We start from the raw sequence: 10578 nt of genomic DNA on the forward strand, positions 1-10578 counted from the left end.
TGATCCTGTAGGCATGAGGCAAGTGGAGAGATTAGGAAGGGGGAGACTCAAATCAGACTCGTGGATTTGAAAGATTTCTCTGGCAGAAATAAGGAGGGGAAATAAGAGGGCAAGAAAATGGTGGCAGGGAGCCCAACTGGTTTAAGTGGCCCAGCGATGGCTCAAGGCCAGAGACGAAGAGGGGAAGACCCTTCGAAAGTGGACTAATTGGAAGGGACGACAAGAAGGAAGGAGGGGAAACTGAGTCTGCGGCTTCTAGTCTGGGTAACTGACCGTTTGGTGTTGTCCTCAATGGAAGTAGGGAAGAAAGGGAGAGAAGTGAACTTTATAAAGAAGGTTTTAGAAGGGAGCCTGAGGTGGCTGAGATAGCCAGGAGGGCCGTGGAGATAGTAGAAATGGTAGATACGGTGATGAAAATGAGGTGAGGTTGCAAAGACTCCCTCAGATGAGTCAAGGAAGCTTTGCCGTTATTGTACCACATGGATGGACACTGAGTCCTGGGCCCTGAGTGGCCTGCGGAGTCTCCTGGGAGAAGCACAGAAATATACCAGAGGGGTTGACAGGGCTCCCTCGCTCATTAGTTCATGGCAAGAAAATTGCAAAGTGGCACAATATGCATTGCCTGGTTAAATGACATTATGGACTGTAATTCACCTTCACAAAATGGACAAGGGGGCGAAAATGATCCCTGCACAGAAAATGCACATTAAAGATCACCCAAATTCAGCAAATGCGAGCACAGGAGCAAAAGGCTACGCTGGCACTTCTCACAGGAGCTCTTTGTCAGCCTCATTCTGAGGTTAAAACAGTGACAGTCCGATCAGGTCTAACATGAAGACGTCCACAGACTTTTTCTGTAATTTGTGATGACCAAGATGACTATCTGAAATGGGAACTTACACTTCCGCCATCGTTAAAAAACGAACCTCTGCTACAACGTGGATGGATCTTGAGGGCATTATGCTAAGTGAAATAAATCAAACTGAGAAAGGCAAATACCATATGACCTAATATGTGGAATACAAAGAACAAAATGAACAAACAAAACCAAAAAACGAGCCTCACCCCAAGTACATACATGTGCATGAGATACGAATGACGATAGGCCATGTATACAGCTCGTCAATAATTGAACATATATTAAGGTTGCGTGCTCAAATTTTATTATTGATGAGATGTAGCTTCTCAGTATGGGAGTTGTCATCTCACACAGGATTTGATTTGGGTAAAAATTCTTCAGTCACAGGTTTCAGATCCCAGGGAAGGAACTAGTTTCCTGTTTTATCAGCTCTACACATCTGAAATGCCATGTATTGCATTTACCTCTTAGAACAAAGGATGCTTGTATTCTAGAGCATGGCCACAGTGGCTCACTTGTCTTTCATCGTCTTGGTCTTTCTCTTCCTTCATGGAGATGAGGGAATGACTAGTTGAGCTCCCTGGAGAAAAGCATTAAGTAAATACAAGGCGTTGCCGAAGTAATTGTTACTATTATTAAAAACACTAATAGGCAGCAGTGGTGAACACTGCGTCAAGGGGTTCTCATAAGGAGCCAGGTGAGAAGTTTCTAAACACATCCAACCGTTTATCTCTTACACCGCAGGGATCCAGGGGCTTTCTAGCGTAGGAGTCCCATGGGCGTGGAGGCTGCTGGGACTTAGACAAACTGAAGCCCCCAAAAGGTGGGATTGCCATTCCCTGAGGAGGACAGAGCTCACCTCCTGCTAGACAGAGCCCAAGATCAGACTGGACCAGTCACTGGCTGAGGAGGGCATCCCACGTGTCAGCCCGGGCGCCAACGCCATGGAGCTCACGCCTTCACCGGAGATTTTGCTCCCTTCACCTGCTACACAGGGAGCTGGGGAGAACATTCACACATCAAGTTTTACATTCATGATTTTTACTTTTTCAAAGCACATTTATGTGAAGAAGTTAATAGGATGGGGATGATTATTTGCCACAATTTATGTCCCACACTTATTTATTGAGCAGGTACCCCATGTGCAAGATGCTGTCCTTGCCCTCTGGGGGCACAGATGAACGAGACCTCAGCTTGCCCATGATCCAGTGGGCAAGTTACGACAGGGACATAACCACCGCACGGGGTGGGCACAGGGGCCTGAGACGTTCAAAGAGAAGCCAACGTTCCAAGGTGGGATAAGAGTCAGGCATAGTCATGGAAGCAATGACCTCTGGCCCGGGCCTTGAAAGCTGGGAGGGTGTGGCCAAGTGTAGATGGAGGAAATGACATTCCTGAAGAAGGATCGAAGTCCCAGAATGGAAAAACATGGGCTATGTATGACCGCCAGTGAGAAGATACTTCCTGCTGGCATCTAGAAGGTAAAGAAGAATCGGGTTGGAAAGGTGGATGAGAAACAGACTTTCAACAGCCACATGCTGGACGACGAGGTCCAGAGTTTATCTTCAGTGAGTGAGGAGGAGCCTTGGAAGGTTTTGGAGCAGGCGAGGCAGTAAACCCCAGAGTTCAAAACAAAACCCAACTTGCTCAGGGTCCTATGATGAGTTAGTTTATGGCCCAGCCAGAACCTGAATAGAGATTTGTATTGACACAAGCTCCTGGACGTCACACTGACCAGACAGACATGGGTCTGTGGGAAAGTGCTCCAGGCCAGAGGCGGGCAGACTGCCTCTCTGGGAAAGCCTGGAACCTGAGTTTCCGAGTCCTTGGGCGTCCTACCTTGCTGCTGGCTTGCGCCTTGTCAAGCTGAATCTTCCCATGGAACCTGGGTGGTGGATGAGCTGGTGACTGGACTGAAGTCCTTGGGAACCCAAATGGGTTGGGCTGGGAATAGCAGACTGTGGGATCACAGCAATAAAATGAAGGGAGAGGAGCCCTTGGAGTGTCCTGGGGTGTGAGGCGCGCAGGGCGTGGGTCTTTGCGTGCCTGGATGGTTAAGACGCCGCAGCTGATCATTATCATTATTATTCCTGCTCTGACTTCGCTGAGCTTTCATCCTGCAGGACCCTGCCTTGCTGGCCCAGCGTCACCAACTAGAGAGGCCTCCTGGGGTGGGGTGGGGCGGGCTGGGTGGCTCCTGGCTGCAAGGGAACACAACACGACTGGGTTTCTTCCCCAGTTTGCTCAGGGAACTTCCAAGGGCTGAGCAGTTCCCTAATCCTGGAAGTATGGGCCGAATTTCTCAAGGGGGAAACTGAGGCACAGAGCCAGGGAATGATTTGAGCGAGGTCCTGTGGGAGAGCTCCCCCCTCACTCCCTCCCTTGCCATCCCCTATTCACCAGCCCATGCTTATGCTTCTCCAATTGGGGCAGATCTTGTCAGCCTGGAGGGGAGCCAGGGAAGGTGTGGATTCTAGAAGAGAACTGGGCTGGGGCCAGGACAGCAGAGCTGGTACCCTCCTTGCCAGGTGCTGCGGGCATCACGAGGTTAGGCTCCTGGTTTCGGGTCTCTTTGGAAGGTCCTGCCTTCTGGGTGGAACTTCCCCAAGCCCCCAAGGGAGGCCGATGCTGCAGACGTGCAAAGTGCCCAGGTGCCTTGCATCAGAGGCCACACTCAGCACCCTCAGATAGGAAGAGCCTGGGTCTTGTAAAGATGGGCCAGGCCCAGGGGCAGAGGGCCAGACAATGGCTCAGAAACAGAAAAAGGTGTGTGTGTGTGAAATTGCTAACACCAGGCTTCCAGCAGTGACATGTCCCTACCTGCCGAGATGAGCTCAAACAGAGAAAGACCAGAAGGAAAGGTGAACAACAACCTGAAGACTGGGTGGGGGGCTCGGTGGAATCCTACAAAACACAGGGACCCTGTTGGACAGTGGGCACCCCAAGGAGAAGGGAGAGCGTGGCCCGACAGGCTACAGGCTGAGACACAGCCTGTAGGTGCTAGAGTCCCCTTCCCCACGATTTGCTGTCCATTTAGAGAGCAGCAATCTTTGGGAACATCTGGTGGAAAGCAGAAGTGGGACAACACAAGAGCAGGCTGAGGAGTTGGAGCAGACAAAACAGTAAACAGCTTTGGGAGCCTTCATGAGCTCTCGCATCTTCTATGTCTTCCAGAGTTGGCCAAGCAAGCAAGCATTCATTTATTGAGTGTTTATCAAGCAGCTACTATATGAAAGGAACTCTGCTGGGAGCTCTGGGTACAGATGCATAAGACGGCCTCTGCCCTCAGGAGTCGCTCTCTCCTGGAGAAAAACAAACCTTCCTTTTTGGTTTCACCCCTGCTCCACACAATACACTACCAGACTCCTGAGGTGTCTTCTTTCTCCCTGGCCATGTTTGGTCACGACAGTACTGGCCCTTGTTTCTGTTTCCACCTCCAGCTCTCTGAATTCACACAGAAGCAACACTCACTAGAATTCTTGTTGCTTTCTTGCCGTTCATCCAGCTGAAACATTCAGCCTTCGGCACAGAACTCATCCCTTGAGCTTACCACTGTGATTAGGCCACTCCAAGACTCACTGTTCTTTAGTGACTCCACCATGTTCTGGATGAAATACAGCCTGTAAAGCCTCTGCCCGTTTGCTGTCTCTTATTGGTGACCCAAAGAACTGCAGTGGCTCCGTGTTGCTTATCAGGTACCGTTTGAATTTTTGGGCTGTTTTCCAGGGCCCCCCACACGTTTCTAGCTCTTATTATTACCCAACAATGTCCCGTCCCATCCCCAGCACACCAACATGTGTGTGTAACGTAACTCTCCTTCTGAACAAGAACAACGAGCTCTTTAAGGGAATGACTTATTCAACTGTAAACTTTCACATTTATAGTTGATTTATTCAAGAAACATTTAATGAACAGCTGCTGTGTACCAGGTGACAGGAACTGAGATGGCTCTGATGGTGACAAGAACAGACATGCTCCTTGCCCTGGGGAAGCCCATGAAGTAGCAGGCAGGACAGACACTAATAACAAAAATAGCATGGGGTGCGTGGTCAGACTGGGTGACCACCCAGAGCTCCTGAGCGTCTGGGCACTCCCACCGGTCTACACCGGTCTCTCTCACTTCCTGCCTGCATTCTTCACAGAGCAGAGTGGGCCTTACTGGAGAGGAACGGAGACTGTCCCAACAGGATGTTCATCCAAAAGGCACCAGCCCCCAATCTGTTCTCCCCCAGGGGTGAGGTCCCTCCCTTCCCGAATTCAGTCTCCTAGGGAAGTGACACAGGAAGCAGGGACAGAATTAAAAGCCTAAGAATTCCCCATATGAACAACCCCTTTGGTCAATGACATTGACAAAAGGCACTTCACAATTTCACTGTGTCGAAAATATCAGGTCCTGCAGCCTCTCCAGAAGCAACCACGGTGTTGGGTGTGAAATCCACTCCTCTGTCGACATTGCCCATGACAGGTCCATTGTCCTCCAGTGTCTCCGTTTGAAACTTGTCTATGAATGAAGGCTCCAACACCTCATGCAGTTGTTGAGTCAGGGTTTAATAACCACTATAATTGGTAGAAACGTCTTCCAACTGTCTAACCAAGACAAGACGCTGCAAATTCCACCCTCTTATTTGTCCGCCACCCTCTTATTTGTCTGCCACCCTCTGCAGAATGGAGAAAACCAGGAAAAGTTATCAAGTATTCCCTACGACGAAAGCTCTGGAAAAACTTCTATAAAACTGACATAAGAAAAGCCTTTGGATCTGATGCCCCTCATTCTCTCTAAATGTCAACATCCCATGTGGAATTTTTTAAAGAGGATATGATGCGGGGGAGAGAAGAGAGCTCTGAAATATAGCCCCCTGGGTGCTTTCCTGGGGCCCTCTCCTAGGTGGAGTTCTCTCCCCACTTGGTGCTGCTGTCCTCTGGGAATGGTGACATTCCTGGGCAGGAAACTGGAATGGGCCCCGAGAATGCTGGGAGCCATGGGGAGATCTGTGCTTCTGAAGTGCAGCTATAAAGCCTTCCTTTCCAGGTAGTCCTGGTAAAAGTGAAAGTGGCCTGAGCTCTACCGTGAGAACAGCATTAGAGGAATACACTTTCTAAAGGCCGCTGCCCTAAGTTTGTGGGAGTTTCCTAAATCAAGGGGACAAATCACTACATCAGAAAGTTTCTCCCTGTCCTTCCTTCCTCTCCTCCCTCCCCCTTCCCTTCTCCTTCTCCTCCTCCTCCTCCTCCTCCTCCTCTTACTTATCTCTCCCTCCCTCTCTCCCTCCCTCCATCCCTCTCTTATCCAGAATCTAACACAGCAAGTCCCTACAGAAGAGTGTCTATCCCTGCTGTAAAGCCACCTCCTGAACACCTTTTTCTTCTCTCTTCCAGCCTCAATTCTGCCATCCTTTCAGGTTGAGCTTTCATGCTACCCTTCCCATCTAGTCAACCTCTGGGTGAACCCTCCTTTCTCTGAATTCCCATTTAATGCCACTAAACTATGCAGCTCAGCATGATTACACCATGTCTCGTGTTCCCCAGCTGTTTCATGGACATGAATCTTGTCTCCTCAGCCAGGTTGTAAACTTTCAGAAGACAGGCCATTCCCTACATTTTGGAGTCCCTCCTCCACACACTGGGCACAGGGCTGGGTACATAATAGGCCTTTATAGAGACCGTCATTGGCCTTTCATTTCTCATTAAACATCAGAGAATTCACATAAGAAAACACACATTCAAACATTCATAAGTATAATAGATGTGAATAAGCCTTTATTTATTTGGGTGGAGTAACCATCTTACGGGGTCATTTCTACGGGAAAGAACCCTGTATCTGAGGTGTCTGTGGGTGAGCCCTCGGGTGAGTTGGAGGCCGGGAAGACACATCTAACTCAATATCATGGAGCTCGTTCCATGAGTGCGGTGACTGGGGGAACCTTTGCTCAAGACGATCAGCGTGCACATTAGAGAGAAACCACAAGTCCGAAGAATGTGGGAAAGCCTCCCCCAAGATCTCCACCAACCAATACCAGAGAATTCACCCTAAAGAGCAGTTTAGCCGCGAGGATACAGTGGGGTGTGAAGCAGACATGACTCCTGTCTTTGGGAAGCGTATGAAAATGCATTTCCAGTTGAAGAAAGTGAGACTTGGAGAGGAAGCGTGCTATGCCATGGATATAATGGGAATATTACGAAACTTTGAGTCGCACCTTTTTCTTCTTTGGACTTGAAACATTTCCGTGTCTGATTTCCTTTGTCTTCATCTCTCACTAGAGACGGGAAGGGATGACTCCCCCAATGCTTGCTATGGATGGGCTGTGGCACTGGTCCAGGGCACAGTGGCAGTCAGGATACGAGCTCTAGTCTCTGGGGACCTTTATTTGATGTGCCAGGCACCGTGCTCATGCTAAGGGAGACCAAAGGTGAAAAGAGAGGTTCTGTGCCCTCCAACAGCTTATAGTCCAGGGAGGGAACAGAGGGGTCCTCAAAATAGAGAAACTGCTTTAACATGAATGCAAATGAAATGCAGAGAGGCACAGGAAAGGAGCCCTAAATTCCTTGGGAGAAAGTAGGAAAGGCTTCACAGAGGAGGTATTCTTTGAGCTGAGAAGCAAAGGATAAGGATTTTGCCCCATAAACAAACTGGGAGGAGCGGGTGTTCAGGTGGAAGAAACAGCACTTGCCAAGGCATGGAAATAAGTGAGGGCATGACCTGTTGAGGATCCTGGAGAAATTCAGTGTGGAAAGCAAGGGGGGAGGGTGCAGTTAGGCAGCTAACATTAGACCCTTGAATGCCTTGCAAAGCAGTTCAGATTTCCCTGTAGGCAACGGGGAGCCATATTAGTTTTCCAATGCTGCTGTAACAAATCACCACAAACTTAGTGGTGGCTTAAAACAACACAGATTTATTCTCTTACAGTTCTGGAGGCCAGAGTTTCAAGGTGTCGGCAGGTTGCATTCTCTCTGGAGGCTCTAGGGGAAGAGTCCGTTCTTTGACACGTCCGGTTACTAGAGGCTGCCACATGCCTTGGCTCACGTCCCTCTCCCATTGTCACAGCCTAGGGGATGACGGCACATCATTCTGACCTCTGCTTCCGTGGCTCCATCTTTTACTCTGACTCTAACACTCCTGCCTCCCTCTTCTACGGACTTTTGTGATGACATTGTACCTGCCAGATAACCCAGGATAAACTCTGCATCTCAAGATCCTTCACTTAATCCCATCTGCAAAATCCCTTTTGCCATGTAAAGTAACATATTCACAGGTTCCAGGGATTAGCATGTGGACATCCTGGAGGGTATTTTGCCTACCACAGGAGCCATTGAGAATTCTGCCCAGGAGAGTGGTGTGACTGAATTGGAAGGTTCGGCAGGATAGCATTTGTGGTTAAAAGAGCAGGCTTAGGAGTCTGACTATCTGGGTTCAGTCCTGAGTCTGCCACATGAGAGTGATGAGACGTTGTATCATTTCTCTCTGCTTTGGTTTTCTCATCTGTAAAATAGGAATATCTACCTCAAAGAGTAGTTGGAAGGATTATATGAGATAATAGAGGTGAAACACTTAGAACAGCAGAAAGGACGTAATAAATTGGGACATCTTTTTTTAAATGAAATGTATTGAGGTAACATTGATTAATAACATTATATAAATTTCAGGTGTACAACATTATAATTTAATATCTGTATACTCTATTATATGCTCAGCACCAAAAGTCAAGTTTCCTTCCATTGCCATATAGTTGACCCCCTTTACAATAAATTGGGAACATCTTCGTACTCAGTATATGCTAAGAACAGTGACTTGGTCAGGAAGAAGACACTCATAGTCGATGCTGTGCAAAGCAGAACCTGGCTTCCTAGGGGACCCATTTCCAAAGGACCATCAGCACATGGGGAAGGAAGTAGCCAGGCACCAGGGGATTTCCTGGCACAGAGGAAACATGCAGTCCCCCAGAATGGCACCACGTTGCCATTGAAGCACTCACCTTCTTCCTCTCTGTTGGCATAAAGAAACGAGGGATAGAAACTGTCCCTATCTGTTCCCATTTTATGGTGAGATTCTGTCTGCATGTTGGATAATATTAAAGAAGAGGCAATGTTTTGTCGTAAGCTTTCTCCCCTAAAATCTCTGAGACAAACTTTTTTGACAGGGGGCCAGTTAAAGACTTGGTGACATCTTACCCATGGGCACCTGGTTCCGGGTCCCTTGCTTCCCTAATAGATCTTCAGCCATCTTCTCTGTCCCCATGTCCTAGTACCAATGAACCTGAAGCTATCAAAGTATCTCTCCGCTTCCTATTGCTTTTGTCTCTAAGCAACTCCAAAGGTGTGGATATGGATCTCCTCGTGCTTTACCTGCAAGTAGGGTTGCCAGATAAAATACAGGACATCCAGTTAAATTTGAGTTTCAGGTAAACAATAAATAACTTTAGGATAAGTATGTCTCAAATGTTACTATGTGTTTAATACTATTTTGTTAACCAGATGATTTGATGAACCTGAACACTCCGTTCCCCAGCTTCATCCTATAACACTTTACTGTGTTCTTTGATGCCATCTACAAAGTAGATTGGTATTCAAGCCCTAAAAGTTCTAGTACCCTCTTACGGGTGACTTTGTTTGTACAGTAATAACACAAGAAAGGAAGGCAGGCTGAGGTTCTAGAGGGATGGATGGCATGGGTCAGTGTAGTGAGGACGGTCCCTCTAATTTCACTGTCATGAATGGTGGTGGCTTTTCAGCTGGGATACAGATTCTTCTACTGCCCAGCTGTGAGCTTTGGACAAGCTCAGTTCCTGCTCTGGATCTCACCTGCCCCCTTCATTAATGGGGAGCATCATCCCTGCTACTCCATGAACTAAGGATCACCAGGGTACCCATCTGTTTTTGTTTAAAAAAAAAAAAGTGCTATACAATGCACACTCTATTTGCTGTTTTTAATCTTAACTAGGATAATGATAAAGACTCTCTCATCTTTGGGATGCAAATGCCAGTGTTTTGGGATTGAATGTGTAAAACTCGTAGTAACCACTGTTCCGTGAAGCACAAATGAAAGAACAGTTGAAATCTGCAAGGCTAGTCAGTGTTGGCACTAAGGTTCGCGCAAGACTTGGGCTTCCAGGCTCCATTCCATGTGCCTCCCCCATTCTAGGATGACCCTTTTCTTTTTCCCATTCCTGGAGCCCTTACTCTAAATTTCTCTCCTTGGTCTGTGGGGCTTAGACACCTGACGTCCTCCAATTTACCTTGTTTACAGGCCAAGACTCAAGCCTTGCAGTTCGGGCTTTACCCGGATGGTCACTTCCTGGTCATCTTCAGGCCACTCTCCCCTGCAGCGTATTGTTCAGCCTGGTGCTCTCAGGTAGGACTTGAGTTTTCACATCAAAGTTGTTTAGCTATCTTGTGGTGGTCAATTTCTACACTGCTGAACTTACCCCCTTTAAGCACCATTTCAGAGCCGCTAAATAAATGCAAAAGATGATAATAGTTTATAGGAACCCTGGATTTTATCGCTCTGTAAGTGAACTAACCCATCCAGCCAATGGCAACCGGCCGAACTGCACGAGGTTTGCCTGTATCCTCCAGTACCTTCCATTACTTCTAGAAAAAGGTGGCCCTCAGGGCCAGGAGAATTAATGACTTAATGCCCACAAAGCTCGAGGAATAACTTACTGTAGATAAGGTCTCATTATCCTTAATTGTTATTGTTATTCTTGTTATTCTTAACCCAACTC

At 47.8% G+C, this 10578-nt stretch overlaps 1 long non-coding RNA gene across 1 annotated transcript; it reads right to left on the reverse strand.

Annotated features, from left to right (window-relative positions):
* Positions 1 to 1371: 1371 nt before the first annotated feature.
* Positions 1372 to 2868, reverse strand: LOC117013983 (uncharacterized). The gene is made up of 3 exons (XR_004421394.1): positions 2699 to 2868; positions 1719 to 1858; positions 1372 to 1439 (listed from the first exon to the last, which is right to left on the reverse strand). It is a non-coding gene; the product is annotated as an uncharacterized LOC117013983 (long non-coding RNA).
* Positions 2869 to 10578: the final 7710 nt, after the last annotated feature.

This window comes from Rhinolophus ferrumequinum, chromosome 21 (genome assembly GCF_004115265.2).
Source record: "Rhinolophus ferrumequinum isolate MPI-CBG mRhiFer1 chromosome 21, mRhiFer1_v1.p, whole genome shotgun sequence".
NCBI classification, from domain to species: Eukaryota; Metazoa; Chordata; class Mammalia; order Chiroptera; family Rhinolophidae; genus Rhinolophus; species Rhinolophus ferrumequinum.